The sequence below is a fragment of the Chelon labrosus genome (assembly GCF_963514085.1).
Source record: "Chelon labrosus genome assembly, chromosome: 8".
Lineage (NCBI taxonomy): Eukaryota > Metazoa > Chordata > Actinopteri > Mugiliformes > Mugilidae > Chelon > Chelon labrosus.
Window position 1 is genome coordinate 25,715,678 of NC_140358.1, and position 19,373 is coordinate 25,735,050.

General features: G+C 38.6%; 1 protein-coding gene and 1 long non-coding RNA gene across 2 annotated transcripts in view; one reads left to right on the forward strand and one right to left on the reverse strand.

Moving 5' to 3' along the window:
* adad1 (adenosine deaminase domain containing 1 (testis-specific)) overlaps positions 1–19,373 on the forward strand; it is a 46,263-nt gene that overhangs the window by 20,674 nt on the left and 6,216 nt on the right. The gene's annotated exons all lie outside the window — the stretch shown is intronic.
* LOC311491401 lies at positions 16,523–17,069 on the reverse strand. Its single transcript, XR_014699179.1, has 3 exons — positions 17,031–17,069; positions 16,833–16,913; positions 16,523–16,727 (listed from the first exon to the last, which is right to left on the reverse strand). It is a non-coding gene; the product is annotated as an uncharacterized lncRNA (long non-coding RNA).

The following is a 19,373-nucleotide window of genomic DNA, read 5'->3' on the forward strand; positions in this document are numbered from 1 at the left end:
CAAAAATGTGCTGTTTGGCACGCTGCCACAATGTTTACTTGCATTTGAGCATCACGTATGATCTGTACACTGATCGAATGAAAATGTTTCGCTTTTATAGCAATGTGTGTGCAGTCGATAGCTCCGATTACATTCAGAAAACCGTCTCTCGCTGCAGATTGCTCTTTAATGCTCTTTTATGATATACCTGGCGGACATGCGGATAATTCCGTCCCACACGGCTTGCATGGCTCTGCTCAGGGTCGACCGGCACAGTCCCGATCGGTCGGAGTAATAGTAAAGAACAAACCCAAAGAAGACTACTACTTCTTATTTCGTGGCAGTTGGAAGAAATTTACTCTGGAAAATTAAGTCTGTCTGACAGCAATTTGGAAATGTGCAATGTAGATGTTTGATGAGGTGGTAGCAGGAGATTGTCATTCAGTACTACCAACTTGATTGGCAACCTACAAAATAAATCACGAGACGGAATACATACATACCCACTGAATGCTGTATATTTGTATCTCTTATGTTGTAACATACATCCTGAAGGTTAATATACATATTCAAACAAAGCGTGATTGATCAGTTATCAGTTATTTCATTTAGTTTTATCCGCCCCCCAATGTTTTAGGGTGTTTTAGTCATTGCCACTAGTTGTTTTTTCCATTTTACTTATTTTGCTGCGTTGCCAGCATGTTCAGTTGTTTTATAATTTAGAATTACAACTTGAGAATCTGGTTTGCCTTGTTTGATACCAACACCATATTAACCACATTGTAAAGTATTTTCTTGTCAGTAGAATTTCTCACCATCATGACCTAAAAGTTCCGCCAAAACTTCACCAACGTGTGAAATTCATGAGGCTTCACATTTGCTGTCATGAGTCACACTTTGGTCTTTAGTGTGAGCGGATGCAACCTTGTGGCACCTGATGTTCATGGCTGTACGTAATAGCTGATTGTTCCCTGGAGAAGTTGTGAGACCCTTTTCATACATACTAAAATGGTAGTGTTTCTTGATCTAAACATATTTTACTTGGCAAAAGTTATTCCTTATGTCACGTCGGAGCACTTCTAATCTGCTGCTCCGTACATCTTGGGTTTTGTTTGTGGTTAAGTTTTAACTACGTGGTAAATTAAGGGAAACACAGTTAATGGAAATGTGTTTCCAGGGTGGAGTGCACTACATCCCTTCATTTTTTTCCCTCACTTTAAGAACTTTATACTTCTTAATGCGTTGTTATTGGATTTTATTATTATTATTATTATTATTATTTATTTTATTTTTTTTTTACGAAGGACATTCTCTTGAACTTTGTTTTAGAGGGTGTCTGGGTGTTAAAAGGAGATGAGATAATGTCATCACACTAATGAAAAGCTTCCTTGCCTTTAAGTTTGTAAAGGGTATTTCAGATTTCTATGTAAAATATTCTTCTTCATAATACCATCTGGTTAAAGTAAGTGTTGCATCGCACTAGCTCAACTACCATTTTATGTAATGGCATAATGCTTCATATAAGTAAATGCATGAATACTTGGAGGCAAAAATCATGTAATCATCTTTTATTAGCAAAAACAAATGTATAAATATGGCAAATCATTTGCATAATAAATAAATAAATACTGTGAGAACTTATTACAGTGTTTCTGAACTGTTACTTAAGAGAGGCAACATCACATTTAGTGTGTGTAACATTAAATAATTTTAAAAGTAGAGGAAACATCTGTAGCATCAGGGATCAGTCACTGTTGAGTAGTCGAGCTGAGCATTTCGATGAAGCTTTCAGTGTCATTCACAAAGCGTCCAAACTCCACATTGTCCCACTTGCAGTCTGAGGAGCTTGTCTGGGTATGAGGAGAGAAGCCAGATTTAGATATGTTGATCGTGCACTAAATATAAATATTTTTTTTAAGGGATTGTAATACTCACCGGTTGTGGTAGTTTTGATGGTTTATCTTGAGACATATTCAAAGTGTCCAGTGTCTGATTAATTCGCCAGGTACCCTGGCATTGGACTCTGAAATGGTGCAGTCCTTCCATGATGGTCTTCAGAGCAGCAGCATAGCAGTGTTTCTGTGAAACAAACAGCAGTAATTAGTGACACATAGTACAATTCAAATGAATTCCCTACTAATGGCAGCAAAGCTCTACACTCTCTATTTACCATTGCTAGTCTAAGTGGGAATTCAGTCTTTCTGTTAATCATGCTCAAATATAATTTTTTTTAAGCAATTAACCCCCTCTAGTGGTTGACACTGCTATTGCTATCATGAGAGGTTGACCCCCCCAGCCCCCCATAAAAAACGCAATTTAGTTGAGGAGTGCTGTAGTGAAATACTTCAGTTAAATATTTAAACCTGATCTGCAGTGATTTCTTACCTGCACGTTGGTTGGAGATGAGAAAGTCACATTCGGATCCTACAGCAAATGATAAAAAAGCATGTTAATATTCATATTCAATTTAAACATTTTCGTATTTGGTACACCGTTTTGTACTTACACATTGGACCTCTTTTCTTAGACGATTTAAGCGCAGGTCTTTCATGTCGATGGGAGCTGTTTGAAGACATCCGATGAGAATAGCCATCCAGAGGGCAATTCTAAAATACTGCTCCATGTTAAAGTTTACAAAAGCTCGGCTGCAGCTGCTTGTGAAGAGGTGTGTCAGTTGATTGTGATGGCCACTTGTGCAGCTCCCCTTTTATACGAGTGGCAAACAAAAATTGAGTGGGCAGATAACAGGTATTTTCTTGTTGGAACATCTTAATTTTCCTATTAATCATGCTGCCTTTTTCCTCATCACCTGCAGGGTAAAAACCCAAACTTTAGACAAGGTGGGCACAGAGAGTCATTTGAAAAGTGATGTTTTTTTTCACTAACTTTTATCTATATTTTATTCTGTATTTTAACTGATTTGTTGTTTTATTGGTGTTCGCTCTAGTGCTCTAGTGACAAGGTGAACGTAATGGTGAGATGTGTGGTTTGACTTTCCTCTTTTCAGAGAAGTTTGTTGGTATTTCTTTTTGTTCAATATGACAAGCAGCTGCTTTCAAGACCACAAACCTCTCTGCAGCTTTCATGTCTTTTGCCTATGGTGTTTGCTTTTAGACGAAGTAGCCGGTGATTTTAGGCTGTTTGACACTTCTACACTTCAAAAAGTCAGTCACATTATAAAATGCATTACAAAATGACCAGGTAGACATAAAAACTGTTAGTAAATGCCACTATACTTTGAAGACGAAGGCCCTAATATGAAATGTGATGCCCTGATATGAAAAGATGCAAATCAAAGTAATAAAAAAAAGGGTTTTAGAAATTTGAAATGTAGCAACAACGACGGAATTTTATTTATGTATTTACTTATTTCTAATATTTATATTTGTTGTTTATTAGATATAAATGTACAGTTGCATGACTGGCTACAAGCACATGTAGAACTGTATTGTGACTGTGTTGTGTCATACACTCAGCAGAAGCATGAAGGGTTTCTCTGACGCCCACGCTGTGTTGGGGTTTCCCCACAAGAATCCCAGATAACGCAGTTAAGCAACCTTCTGAACCTCTGCTCGTGTCAACTTGTCAAATTGGACATTGTCGTCAGAGTTTATTGCTCACTCTAGAAGGCCTTCCTGGGTAGGTTTCAGTTTTGAGGTTTCCTCAGGAGTAGGATAAAAATAGTTACTGTGGCAGGATTTTGACGTGATTGCAGAGGGCGGGGAAATTTCTATCCATGGAATTTGTTGCATTGTGGGGGCAACCCTTTGTTTCCGTGTCTTGCTGTGAAGTACTTGCCCACACTAAAGATTAACTTTTGATATTAAGATGCCAGTGTTTTTTTTTTAACTTTTTTTTTATTATTATTTGTCCAGTCAAGAAAGTGACGTTTGTTTTGCAGTGCCCTCTCATATTTTTTATGCAACATGCATTTATATATTTTTTTCTGATGAAAAGCAACAGGATCACAAAGCAAACCCAAGTTTACTTGTTAAACATTGCAACACAAGTTGTAAGAGTTCAGTTCATTTTTTTCGCCAGTTTCCTGTGTTGCAGGTTTATTTGATGTTTACAACCGCAGACCCAGTAGATGCAGGATGTTCCACACATGCTAATGGTATGGTAGAAATTGTATTTCTAAGTATCATTCAGCCTTAAAATCGCAGAAACGTCATCTTAATTTCCTAGTAACCTTACTTACCTCCCTCCTACTTTCCCTTATTTAAATCTTCTCTGGACATTTTGTTAAGAGTGAGTAGTAGGGCATGTGAGGCATACGTTCCTAGTGGGGCACAGCACAGATCAGGACTGACGTGTTGAACTTAATAATGACTTACAGTGCCTTACAGCCCCTCCTACACTTTTCCAATAGTTATTTTTGGAGGAAAGATGCAGATTACAAGAGTTAGTGTAAACTCTCTTAATTGGCCAAGAACTGTCTAAGAATTCAGGTCCACATTAACTGGTAATGTAAGGTGTCCACAGATCAGTTCTTAAATCTCCCGTACTGCTTGCACACCCAGCAATGCCCTCACAATTAATATCGAACATGACTGTTGTGTACTTGCAAATAACCAGTGAGAGAGAAGACACTCTGCTTTGTTTTCTCTCACTGCAAAGTATTTCAAAGTTACAGCAAGTTTTTCTTTTGCTGCAACAGTTGACAAAGACACTTGCAGGCGTATTAATGTCACTTAAGCCTGATGTCTACTCCGACCGCGACTGGTCTACACAGCCTACGCCATAGGGGGTTATGGCATCAAAAACATTACTATTTGTGCTGTGGTGAGTCTGCATTGTTCTGTGTTTACGCCACTAAAACAGTAGACGTCGACTGATCAGTGTTGAGTTTCACTTTGTGAACAGGAAGCGCATTTTAGACCAGTCACAGTCGTTATGAGAGTTACGTTTCTGTAGAGGTTCACGTCAGGTTACAGCGTAGGATCTGGAGCTACACCGTACCTAACCTAGTAACCTAACGTAAGTGCCGCAGGACTATAAATTACGCCGTGCCTGAATAGAGTGTGGATCCATAGATTTACAGAAAGTTTTTGCCGAGCAGTCTCCGTTTAGTTTACGTTCACTTGAGAGCACAGGGTTGGTGTATACAGCAGGTGTATTGTGCTCCCCGATCTGGGATGATAATCTTAGTAAAATCCTGTGCTATTAGTTTCATATCCTGTTGTGTGTGCATGTTTGAGATTAGAAACCAGAAAATCTGAAGTTTCTTCTGAAATGTGTAATGCAGCCTGGTTTAAAACGTAAAAGCACAACAAAAAGGGCACTCTGCATGTTTTTTAGTAACATGTCATGTTGCAATTAAAACAGATGTTTGTTTACCAGCTAAGAGTCTTTCAGTTCTTGTCTGGTGAGTCCTCTAGTTGTGTGAGATACTTGCATGCACTGCTGTACTGAGGTCCATATACAGATTTTTTTTGATGTTTAGATCAGGTATCGGATGGGATTTATGCCACTGGTTTCAAATCTAAAGTATGATCAGTCCACCCCCATGCATAATGGTTGGGGAGATGCTCTCTTTATTGCAACCACAAATTTTTGTCCTAACTTCATTAGGCCACTGGACTTTCCAAAGTTCATCACGTTGGTTTAGATGTTCTGAGGCACAGTTTTGTGTTGAAGTTCAAATTGAAGTTCAAACATTGAATCATTAGAATCATCAGAATTTTAAATGTGATGTTCCTTGTAATTTATGAGTTGTTGTTTTTTTTTCATTTGTAATATCTAATTTAATATTTTGAAAAAGCGAGGTGGTTAGCACTGATGCCTCACAGCAAGAAGGTCACCGGTTCGAATCCATGGGCCGGCTGGCCTTTCTGTGTGGAGTTTGCATGTTCTCCCTGTGTCTGCGTGGGTTCTCTCCGGGTACTCCGGCTTCCTCCCACCATCCAAAGACATGCTCATTAGGTTAATTGGTGATTCTTACCCCCGTGACCCTTAACAGGACTAAACGGGTATAGAAGATGAATGAATGAATGAATATTTTGGAAAATGAAACCAGTGACTTATGTTTTGTTATTGGTAGCAAGTAATAAATGATTAATGACGAATAATTTTTTTCTTTACTATGAATTCAGCTAAAATTGGTTTTTGACAGCTCACCACGTTCAGCATTTTTAAAGTAAATTAATTTTTTTTTAATTGCACAAGGACTAAGTGGATCAAATACTGTGCGTGGGGTGATGTCAATGTGTAAATTCACCAATTGCAAATTGCGGCTCATGTACTAAAACCTAAAGGTCACTGCGTTCACCATATTTTACCCTCAGAAATAATGAAAAACCTTTGGTTTCCGTCATAGTAGTGATGTCAGTGGAGAGAGCGGAGGCTTGGTTACCACACTGCCCACCACAGTTTTGCACTTTGGTAATGACTTTGCCGAGTTACCATTTGAGGACGTTGGATTTTTTTCTTAGGATTTTCTGAAATTTTTAATTTCATTTAATATCTCTATTCAGTTTTGTTTATACAGTGTCAATAAGATTAAGATTGTTTCAAGACGCTTTACAGCACTAAACCCCCAGAGCATGCACAAATCGATGAAATTCTACTGTCCAATTTTTATTTTATTTTACTGCCTGGAAATTAAAGGAGAGGATTCGTTGTTCTTTTTTTCCCCAAGGGGAATTTTCCTTCTGCCGCTTTCAACTCTCTGCAACCTCAGCTTACTCCTTTTTCATTCAACAATTTGAGCCTTTTTATTGTCGAGCATTTTTATAAATAATAAAAAAGTAACATAAGTTAGCAAGACAGACTTGAAGAGTGATGTGTTCTCACAGGATTTCAGTGGTTGCCTTGGGATCGTGGCTATCGTCAGATTCAGTCTGTCCTCCACTGTGTTGTTCTTAGTTTTTACTTGTTCAGTCAGTATCTGGCCCACACTTGATGTTTGGATGGAAGAAATAGTAATTGGTATGATTTTTAAGGTGCTGGAAACAGTCGTTAGGTTTGGGGGTTTCTTAGCTTTGTAGGCGTCAATAATCTCAAGGTCCTATGGCAAACTTTGAGAACTGAAACTTGATGAATGTGTATGGAACATTTCCTGTTGGCATGGATGAGTGATAATTGTATGAAAGCATGTTCGTTATCATGGTTTACGTTAAAATAGTGACTAAGGTTAAACTACTGTATACAGTATGTCCGGAATCTACTGCTTCCCTGCTTAGGAACTGCCAAGGAAGAAACGAGACACATTGACAGGACACAATCAAACTCTAGTCAGCCCTGATCTGTACAACCGATCTCGTATGCTTCAGCAAATACAGGTAACACATATAACTACACACCGGGCAATAAAGAGTGCCACTTGAATGACACTCTCATCTGGTGTGAGAGCCAGAAAAGTTTTTTAGCATCCAGGTTTTCTTCCACCTTGTGTGGACCACTGCAAATGTGCATCAGGGTTGAAATATCAGGAGAAAACCGCTTGGAGAAATCGTTAGCAAGGTAATACTGTATTCAGCCAAAACAAACACAACAACACATTGGTGAAGACATCCAGATAACCTGTGCAAACAAGGACAGGAAGCACCTGCTTTTATTCATTTAATTTGTAATATATTTTTTTTCACATCACTTTACATTTACTACTGTAGACATTAGTACTGAACAAAGTGGACATTTTCTTCCTTCAATAACTAGGTAGAGCTGCATTTCTATCACAGAAATGTCTACTTGTACTGTTTAAACAGTCTCATTGCATTTAATGTTAGTGGAGGAAATGTTGTCCAAAGTTAAAAAGTAAAAAAAACATGGTTTCAGCAATGACAAATTTTCTTTCACTTTTGCTTTTGTAACCCTTTATATTTCTTTAGTTTAATTCGAACATTGTAGACATTTAGTTGTAGTCACGGTGGGAAAACCCGTCAGCCAGACTGTACAAAGCACAAAGTAGTGATGTTCTTCTCATGAAGATGCAACGCACAGCTTTTTGGTTGCGTGCACACACTCAGCTGTACACTACAGCTGCTTAGTTGGCTTGCATTCTGCACAGTGTGGTTGCAGCTGTGTGCGCGCATGTGTTTTCAAAGCAAAACGAGTGAACACTGAATAATCACGTTTCAGACCTGCTGTATGCACAGCTTGAACTTTCGTAACAGCCTGATTGCAGACTGTTATATCATGGGAGATTTTTTTGTTTGTGACTTAGTTGAAGATAATGGAGAGGTTTCACACATTAAAAAGGAACAAAACCTTGAATCACAGATAATTATTTAACAATTGCAAGTAATGTTTAGGATAATTTATTGGTAGTTTAATATGAACATACTTAGCATAAAACTATTTGATTTCCTGAAAGAAATTGGACATGGCAGCACTTGCAGTAGTAATGAAAAAACATTTCACAGCAGTCAGTGTTGATGGTATTTGTGGTCAACTAAAGCAATACATTTCTCAGTACTCACTCTTTTACAAATTGATACACGTGTGCTGAGAATCAAATTCTCAATAAGCTCATATGAAATAGAACAGTAAAAACCTATGTTCAGCAGAAGTGGCACCATATAAGTCATAAATCAAGTCACATATTTCTTGAAGGATTTTTCAGATATCTTCTTGGTTGCATCTTTGTAAAAGGGCCATGGACCAAAATATAGCCTTCAATGGGCAGCATCGTTCTTTGGGGCTCCTATTTGAACTGTGGCTTAAGGTGGAAGGAAACATGAATGGCTCCAAGAGTCAGTTTTGGCACAGAACCTTCTAGTGTCTGCTGGAAAGCTCAAAACGTAGAGAACGTTCACTCTACAGCATGACAGTGATTGCATCCAAATCAACAAAAGAATGGCTTCAACAAAAAAAGTTTAATGTTTTACAATGGACCAGTCAGAGTCCAGACATGAATCCTTTAGAAAATCTGTGAGAGAACCTTTAGAGGATCATGCTAAAGAGATGGCCTCACAATATGACAGATTAGGAACATTATTATTTTCAAAGAAGAGGTTAAAAAATATTCTCAAATCAAGTTTCAACTCAGTTCAGGGGTGTACGCACTTCATTGCCATGTAATTTATTTGTTAGATTTATTATACATCAAAAAGCTGCCACTTTCCAGTTGTTACAGTGCCGCTTAAAATAATTTGCTATATTTCTGCATAGAAATGGCTTAAAACAGTCGAAAGTAGACAAAAAGAACTCAATCAAACTCTGGCTACTCCGGCTTCCTTCCACCATCCAAAGACATGCTCGTTAGGTTAGCTGATGATTCTAAATTGGTCGTAGGCGTGAGTGTGAATGGTTGTCTGTCTCTCTGTGTTAGCCCTGAGGTAGACTGGAGACCTGTCCAGGGTGTACCCTTCCTCTTGCCCAATGACATATGTATATGTGAACCCTTGTTTTCAGTATCTTGTGTGACATCTTGTGCAGCAATAACATCAAGTAACGTTTCCGGTAACTGCTGATCTGAGCAACTCAGGGGTACTTTACCATTCAACCATTCCTCATGTTGGCGGGTTTCCTCAAAAGAACTGCCATGCTTCAGGTCCTTCCACAACATTTCTGACCACTTGACTTAGCCATTCCAAAACATTCACACGTTTCTTTTGTGGAATGACCTGTGTTCTTGGGCTCCTTGTCTTGCCGCATGACCCAGTTTTTGATCCAGATACCCTGATATTTTCTTTTAGAATTCATTGGTATAATTCAGAATTTACTGGTCCATCAATGATGCAAGCTGCCCTGGCCCAGATGCAGAAAAAAAGCCCCAAACAAAGACATTACCACCCTCATGTTTCACATATGGGATGCGGTTCTGATACAGGAATACAGGCTTGTTTAGTCCTCAGACATGAGCCTCTTATCTAAACCAAATTGTTTTACTTTGCTCTCGTCTGTCTACAAAACATTTCCTCCTGACTTGTCCATGTGATGGTTAGCAAACTGTAGATGGGCAGAAATGTTGTTTTTGTGGTGCAGTGTCTTTGTCCTTGCCACTCTGCCATGGACACCATGGCTGTTCAGTGTTCTCCTGATGGTGGATTCATGAACATTAACATTAGCAAATGTGAGAGAGGCCTTTAGCTGCTTAGAAGTTACCCTGGATTCCTTTGTGACCTCTCTGACTATTGTGTATCTTGCTTTTAGAGAGATCTTTGTTGGTCGACCACTCCTGTGGACTGTAACGTCGTCTTAAATCTTGAGTTGTTCTCAATCTGTCTTTCTGTGACTTTAGAGATGGTTGTAACATTTTCCAGCAAGATGAGCAGCAGCAACTCTTTTTCTAAGGTCCCCTTTCTAAGAAAGCTAATTTTTCCGTGCCGTCATACACCTCCACAAACGTGTTGTTAGTATCAGACTGACAAATCCCTGATCCCCAAACAACACCTAATTTTACTGATTGGAAACACTTGCGGTTGAAACCAGAAGTTTACATACACTGTGTTAAAAGACACAAACATTTTTTCCTCACTGTCTGAAGTTAAATCAGACTAAACCTCTCCTGTTTTAGGTCAGTTAGGATTACCAAAATGATTTCTATTCGCTAAATGCCACAATAATGAGAGAGATCATTTGTTAGAGAATTTTTTTATTACTTTCTTCAAGGTCAGAAGTTTACATACACAAAGATTACTATGTCTTTAAACAATGAAGGAAAGGCTGATGATGATGTCATGGCTTTGGAAGCTTCTGATAGGTTAACAGACAACATTTGAGTTAATTGGAGGCACACCTGTGGATGTGTTTTAAGGCTACACCTCAAACACACTGCTTCCTTGTTTGACATCATGGGAAAATCAAAAGAAATCAGCCAAGATATCAGGAAGAGAATTGTGGAGCTCCACAAGTCTGGTTCATCCTTCGGTACAATTTCCAGATGCTTAAAGGTGTCACGTTCATTCTGTTATACGCAAGTATAGACACCATGGGAATGTCCAGCCATCATACCGCTTAGGAAGGAGACAGGTTCTATGTCCCAGAGATGAAAGTGTTTTGGTCCGAAACGTGCAAATCAACCCCAAAACAAAAGCTAAAGACCTTGTCAAGATGATGGCTGAAGCTGGTAAGGGAGTGTCATTATCCACAGTGAAACGAGTCCTGTACCGACATGGACTGAAAGGCCACTCAGCAAGGAAGAAGCCATTACTCCAAAAGCAACATAAAAAACGACAGATTACAGTTTGCAAATGCACACAGGGACAAAGACCTTAATATTTGGAGACATGTCCTGTGATCTGATGAAACTAAAGTGGAACTGTTTGGCCATAATGACCATGGTTACATTTGGAGGAAAAAGGGTGAAGCTTGTAAGCCTGAGAACACCATCCCAACTGTGAAGTATGGGGGTGGTAGCATCATGTTGTGGGGCTGTTTTACCGCAGGAGGAACTGCTGCACTTCATAAAATAGACGGCATCATGAGGAAAGAACATTATGTGGAAATATTGAAGCAACATCTCAAGACATCAGCCAGGAAGTTAAAGCTTGGGCGCAAATGGGTCTTCCAAATGGACAATGACCCTAAGCATACTGCCAAAGTAGTTACAAAGTGACTTAAGGACAACAAAATCAATGTTCTGGAGTGGCCATCACAAAGCCCTGATCTCAATCCCTTAGAAAATTTGTGGGCAGATCTGAAAAGGCGTGTGCGAGCGAGGCGGCCTACAACCTTGACTCGGTTACACAAGTTCTGTCAGCAGGAATAGACCAGAATTCCAGCAGACTATTGCGAGAAGCTTGTGGAAGGATACCCAAAGCATTTGACCCAAGTCATATAGTTTAAAGGCAATGCTACCAAATACTAAAGAAATGTATGTAAACTTCTGACTTTGAAGAAAGTAATAAAAAATTCTCTAACAAATTCTCTCTCTCATTATTGTGGCATTTAGCAAATAGAAATAATTTTGGTAATCCTAACTGACCTAAAACAGGAGAAGTTTAATCTGATTTAACTTCAGACAGTGAGGAGAAAAGGTTTATGTGTCTTTTAACACAGTGTATGTAAACATCTGGTTTCAACTGTATGAACAGATGGACTCCGATTTGGCCTTTAAATTAACTTGTAATCCTTACTTTTGCACCTCATATATTTTCCTGACTTGTGAAAATCCGCTGATGTTTTGATTCACTTTTATTCAGAAATATTCCAAATTCTGAGAGCTGCAAAAACATTTAAGCAGCCCTGTATATCAAGAGAGGTTATGTGCTTTTGTAGTGGTATATGGTTTGACTGTGTTGGTGTTTTTCTTTGATCAGAGCATATACTAATCTAGTGGGCTGACTCAACACAGCCTCCAAAAACCTTCTTTACTCACAGGTGTTTAACACAACTTGGTTAATTCTGATGAGTTTGTTTGCGCTGTTGAAATCCCCTTTGTCATCTGGGAAGTCCGCAGCAGTAGTTGTAGTGGGGGCACCTGCTTCAAAACATGTTTACACCTGTCACTTTGAGAGTTGTCAGGGGTATTTGGACTGCCAAGAGGCTGCATGAATGTCTTAACCACTTAACCACTTCTGGGCCCATTGTAAATCCACCTGTTTGCAATGATTAAAAACAACAAAAAAAACAAAAAACAAAAAAACACCATGTAGTGGATCTGGAGACGAAAAGGTTGTTTCAAGGTGTGCTCTTCATTGTTACCTAAACACTTCTGCCCAAATACAACTTCTTCTGCTGAGATGACACAGGGTTGATTCAATGTTTTATTGAAGAAACAAGTAGAAGGATAGTATATAAATATAACACAGAAGTAAATATACTAAATCCTTTAAAAATGCACATGAAGTCTGAACAGGAGAATCTAAATTGTCATGATTTGTGGTTACCACTTGTACACATTTTGCCTACCAACTTGCTGCCCTCTGGTGGTGGGTACAGGTAAGTTTGTACAAAACTCAGGATTCCAGTGAAGTTGATTTTTGCATTTGACTTATTCAGAATTATTCATGAAATATCAATCTTTAGTTTTTTTCTTCTCATAAGTAGCTTCAGAGACATTAGGGAAGATGGGAGATTTGAGACAGTAATTTATGGCACATGGAAATGAAAAAAAATGGTGCCCACATTTTTGTCACTACTGTGATTAATGTCAGCAGGGGCGCCGCTAGGGATTTTGGGCCCCATGAAAAGAATCTTTACAGGGCCCCCCAACACAGCGGCGATTTTTTTGATGCTATTTTACATATAATTATGCATTTTAATGGTATTTTTGACTATCATTACCATTACCAATGAGGCATCATTTTGACAGAGGGGAGATCAACTATTATTGAATAAGAACAGCTTGATAAATGTTTGACTGGATTGATTATTTAACTAATATAGCAGTAAAATTTAAAAATCCAGAGTTTTCTTGAGCTAAAATGGTGAGAAAAGTGAGCTAGCTTATAGACCACAGACGGGGAGAAAGTTAATATTCCATAACTTTCCACCACAACAAACAAACCCACCTTTTTTTTTTTTTTAAATACTGGGTGACATATTGTCGACCCTTCAGCTCCTTCTCCTCTCTTAATTTCTTTTCTTTTCTTTTTTGGCTGCCTGATTTTTGAGGCATAGCCTACTGCCGTCTCCTCCTCATTGCCCGCTGTGGCGCTGTGTGACAAACCGCCGGTGCGCTACCTGCAGCTGATCCAGTCGGACTGAACCATTTTACATAAATAGAGGGGGGCCCTGCAGGCGTTGATGTTTCCAAAACAAATAAAGTTATTGTTACCAGGACATTGAAAATAAAACATTTGTGATTATATGTTAGTTAATAACTTAATGTCATTATCTTTTCTGTATTATAATTTCATCATCATTAGGGGCCTCTCTGGGTCCCCCTCAATCATGGGCCCCTAGAATCCGTCTCCTTTACCCCCCCTTTTCGGCGCCCCTGAATGTCAGTATTCTCTGTGATACATTTTTGAAATGCAGTTAGATGTGGCTACTAAATTATGCTCTTAACCCATTCAGGCCTAAACACTCTTCTGTAAACCCCCTCTCAAAACCTGAGGTTTTTCAGAATATGTCAACACTTAAACCTTAATTTCTCAGGCTCTGTAGCAGATAAAAACATGAGATAAAAAGCATTTGACAGCTTACTTCTTTGGCTTTCAACTTGACTGACTTGCTAGGGCATAATCTTCAAATGCATTTTTTTAAATAAATCAATAAACTCCAAAAATTTTGAAAATTTTGAAAATCAGTAAAGATCTATTTTTTCAATTACTTCGTCAATATCACTTCCGTCACTTGAGTCAGCCGTGACGGATCGCTAGCACGGTGTTTAAAATTTTCGATCAAAACATACTCCACGTGTAGGCTTATTTCGACCAATCACAAAGCGTTTTATTAGTCACATGAGTTTAAAAAAAAATCCCTAAGCATCTCTGTCACTCACCCAAGAATATTTCAGCCAATCACAGTGCATATAATTGGCCATGTGCCTCGAAAAAGACGACAACGCTCAAAATGACACAGACGCGTTTGCCGGCCTTAATGGTATCTACGCATAGATGCGTGATCCGGTCTTAAAGGTAAACACGCACAGATGCGTGATCCGGTCTGAATGGGTTAATGCTCTGCTTTTATTCTTCCCATAGTCCAGCGTGCTTGTTAGGTCATTTGGTCTGCGTTGGTGTACCCCGGCCTACCAACAGCCCTAGTATGATGACATGGCTAAAGCCAATAAGTGGATGCTACCATCAGATTAATTTGGACACTTCTTATTTACAGCACCAGTCAAAAGCTTGATGACCTCTTCTAATTCAAAGAGTTGTCTTTATCTTTATTATTTTCTACATTGTAGATTAATGCTATTAATATATGGAAACTAATACAGAAAATATACACAGATCAGGCATAACATTATGATTATGATTATGATGGGAATAACGGCGTTACTAACGGTGTTATTTTTTTCAGTAACGAGTAATCTAATTAATTATTATTTTCTCCGTTACAAGCCGTTATCGTTATGTTGCGCTGTCAGCCAGCCACAAGCGCTGCGAAAGTGTTTTTTTTTTTTCCCCCTCTGGGTGGGGGTGGTAGCCGCATAACTGATGATGATTGGCTAACGTAAGGTAAGATTTTATGGTAAGCCAATCAGAAGCAGGGCAGGGTTCTATTGGGCGGGTGTTGTTTACACACAAACACGCGCATAACAGTATCACACAAGCGATCAGAGATAGTCTGTAGCAATGGAGAGTTTGGAGCATTCGGAGGTAAAGTTACTGTTTTCAAGGTGGAAGTATAGGCACTACTTTAACCTCATTGAGGTAAAATGCAAGAACGTACACGTGAAGTGTACATTACGCTCTGAAAATAATCTAATTCTTAGGTGTATTTAAACATATTTCTTTTTTTAAAAAAGTAACGCAATGGCTACTTTCCCTGGTAACTAGTTACTTTTATAGTGCAGTAATTCAGTTACTAACTCAGTCACTTTTTGGGAGAAGTAATTAATAACTATAATTAATTACTTTTTAAAAGTAACGTGCCCGACACTGATTATGACCACCTTCCTAATATTGTGTAGGTCTCCCTTGTGCCTCTAAAACAGTTGTGACTCGTCAGAGAATGGTGTCCTGTGGTGTCCGGCAACAGAAACTTGATCAGTTCTAGGGAATTTGGAGGCCAGGTCAACACCTTGTGCTGTTCTTCATGTTTTTTTTTTAGTTGTTCCTAAAGTGTTTTTGTGTGTGTTCCTGTGTCAGGCTGCATCCTGCTGGGGATGGCTGCTGCCATCAAGGAGTGTCATTGCTATGGGGTGGGGGTGCCTGGCCTGGTCTATTTGGGTGCTACATGTCTAAGTAACATCCACACCAATGAATGCCAGGTCCAAAAGTTTAACACTTTGTATACTACAGATTTTCATGTTATTTTGTGTTTTTGATGTCAAGCTATGTAGCCAAAATATCCAATCACAACTTCTGTTTCATGTTGTAACCAGCATGTTTGTGGTAACCCAGATGTAAGAAATACTAAACACAAATTAAACAGTGGAATAGTCAGTGCTCATTGTAAATGGTGGTTTTGAGCACCAAATAGTTTAGAGTACAGTTGCCACAGTTCATAGGAGCTCTGAATTCTGGTGTAAAAAAATGTCTGTGAAGTTTCTCAGTCATCCAGGTCATGGTATGTCCAAAAAGCATTTGAAAAAAGGCAACTGGACTTGGAGAGTTTTTTGAGAAGACGTTTCGCCACTCATCCGAGTAGCTTCTTCAGTTTTAAGGGAATGGTGGGAAGTTGAGGTTTAAATGGGTAACTCTGTGGGTAAAACACATCAGAAACTTGATTGACTTGTTTCTGATAACGACCAGAAACTGGCATGGCTTGTGTCCATTAACGGGTCGATACTTATCTGTCATTGGGTTTTTTTACACCATGTATGGTATAACAGTTAAAAGAATAAAACAAGCAAGTAAAAACATCTTTGTTGTCATCTGTTTAATATTTTAAAATGGTACAGTTGTTTAAATTCAAGAATGCCTGCCCTAAGGCACATCATACATAGTATAAATGTTTTACATACTGCATATTCTCTGAGAACTACAAGAAATAAACTTCCCCTTTCAGGGAAAGAGAAACACAAAATCACCACTGGGTGGCAGCAAAGCAGCTTTCATAGCTTGAATGAGTTTGCCGCCACCATCTAAATAAATATTAAATAAGTTAAATATTTATAAGGCCAGAAAATTTGGACTTTGCCACGTTTAGCATTTTTCAGCGTAGTGTCTTCTCTACATTAACTCCTTGGTCACTACTGGATCTTCACTTCTCAGTTCTCAGTTCATGGTCCGTCGGGATAGAGCCTAAAAAGGGACAAGAAATAGTACCACAATTAATACAAGGCTTCGGACATGTTTTTCTGTTATTACAAACAGAAATATTTTCCTACATCTTTGTGAAATATGTACCATTTGAATAAGAGACTCCAGTCTGTCGAAGAACACCGGAGCGCTTTCCTTAGGATGTGAGGCGCAGTCTTGGCAGACGGACTAAAGGGAAACACACAGAATACGATTTACTCACTAAGGGTCAGTCACTGCAGCACATGCCTTGAAATATCAGTAGTCCTAAACGTAGAAGAACATTGATATGTTTTTTTGTCTTACCGTAGCATTTCCTGGGTTGCAAAATTTCAGTCCGTCAATCTGCAATGGTTTAAAGACACGTGTAAATTTTTAGAAATTACATAAGAGAAGCTTTTAGATGTATTGCTTATTTCACGATTGCCACCCCAAGCCATTTACTTACAGTAACGGGATTGTTCAGGCTCCTGTAAAGTGGATCTCTTGGTGTCATGTTGAACTCAAGACGCAGGTTAACCCGGAAGCACTCCAAGGCCGACAGACAGCAGCAGTCCTGTTACAAAAGGAGAGAAAAAGGAAATCGGTTTATTAAGTTATTTATGGAAAAACTTTGAAACAATGGCGAATGCATATCTAATCCACAAGCAACCTGCTACATTAATTATATTTCAGTTCTCCGTTTGTCGATTTAGGGGAAAAAAAACTAAACAAATCTCATTCCATCACTGACAGCAAAATATTTCCAAGAAAGCTTTTGTTGCTGGTTTCATATTGAGACTTGTTAGCTTCATTACTGTTGACTTTCCCATGTGATACACAAATGATGCTTATACCTGAAATGAAACTCAAACCAAATCAAGTTTCCACTTTTTCAAAAATAACTTTCTGTCAGCCAAAATGCCTCTGGGTGTTTTTTTTTTTTTTTAAATTGTTTCCCTCCAGAAACCTGAGTGAACACGTTGATATCACTCGTTTTTTCCAAGTGAAGAAACTTTCTATTTAGGTACCAATACTCCTAGTCTGAGTCAGATTTAAAAATATAGTAATTCTGGTTGGACAATTAGTCGATTAGTGTTTCTCTCAGGAAGAGAACTTAAAAAGAGCAGCTGATAATACACTTTCTTATGTTTAAAAATTCCCAAGAAGTTTTATTTATTTATTTATTTATTTAGCGCAGTAATTTCTCTGTAGTCTATTAATTTAATTTTGGATTAATAAGCTTTTTATTTGCCAGAGCAGCGTCTTCACCCTCACTTGGGCTCACTTGTGCTGTAATGAGCCCGTTTGTTGAACATAAGAGTCTAAGGTTTTCTAGCATGCTGTAGAAGCCTTTGTGAGGTGGTGTGAGGAAGTGTCATGGTTTTGTCTGCTCTCTGCTTGATTACTCATCACATTTCACTCAACGGAAGCTGTGAGAAAATCAAGAAAAAAATGCACTGAGCAAGCTCTTGGGTTGACTCACTCGAGATCGTAACCCTGACAAGAAAGAGGGCTGATTAGAGTTTACAAGTAATGAAGATGATTCTTACTCTTTCATTTAAATAAAGGGCACCTAATCAGATTAATTTAACCACAGTAGCATTGTTTAAGATTGCAAAATGCACCTTCTCTAAAAGGTCAGTTAAAGTCCATGTCTTTTTAACACGTCTTTTGAAAAAAATAAATTCTGTTGCCATTAAGTGTGAAAACTTGAGTGCATGGCGAATATTTTGTGCACAGTTTTAAGAACGAGTATTTTCCTATTACGTGGAAAAAAAACCACATCACTATTATTAATCAGGTACTTAATGAAAAACATATTCAGTACGATGAATATTTAGCCTGACATTGCTTTTGTAGGTCGAGCTGTTGTCTCTACTTTGTACAGTTATGCTTACAACAATCTACAGTTAATATCGTTTTGAGAAGTATTTTATTAAACTTAACTAACAGAAGATTTTTATTTAAAAATCTAAATCGCTTCTGAAACTATATGGTAGTAAGGCTGCAAGTTTGTCCTTTCATTTTCATTTACTTTTACGCCTGATGAAACCGTCTCGCAATCAAACACATTTTGAGACTTCACACATCACTTGATGTCCTCCTACAGTACCCAGCGCGCAAAAATTAGTAACTACAGCAAGTGGGAGAGGAACAACAATGAGTAAGCGACCACAAATATTAAAAGTGACAGTGACCATACTGCCAACAATGTTGTATACAAAGTTGTTGTGCTTACCTCAATATTCTCTGGTGGCGTATACAGCTTCTGCGTGCTCTGCTGCAAGGCAAACGGAGGACATTGCCGTTAGTCATGACATGCTGTGGGCATGTGTGATCAGAGCAATGAAAAATAGACGTCGATAAATTTACCTGCAGGTTTTGTTTCACGCCTTTCAGCTGCCTCAGGACTTCATGTAATTTTCTGTTGACCAAATTTCTCCTGTTTCTGGTTGCGATGGTCAAAGAACAGCAGCAGAGTGCAAAAAGGCAAAAGACAACCAGCCTCATATTGTCAGTGTCAGTAGAAGTCACCAGATCACCAAAAGTCGCTTAATGAAAGTTTTACTGGAAATGCAGACAGTTGTGTCGCTTACCTTTTTATACATATCCCTGAGGACACAGGAAAACCATTTGGTTAGCGTTGGAAAGCTGCAGAAACTAGTG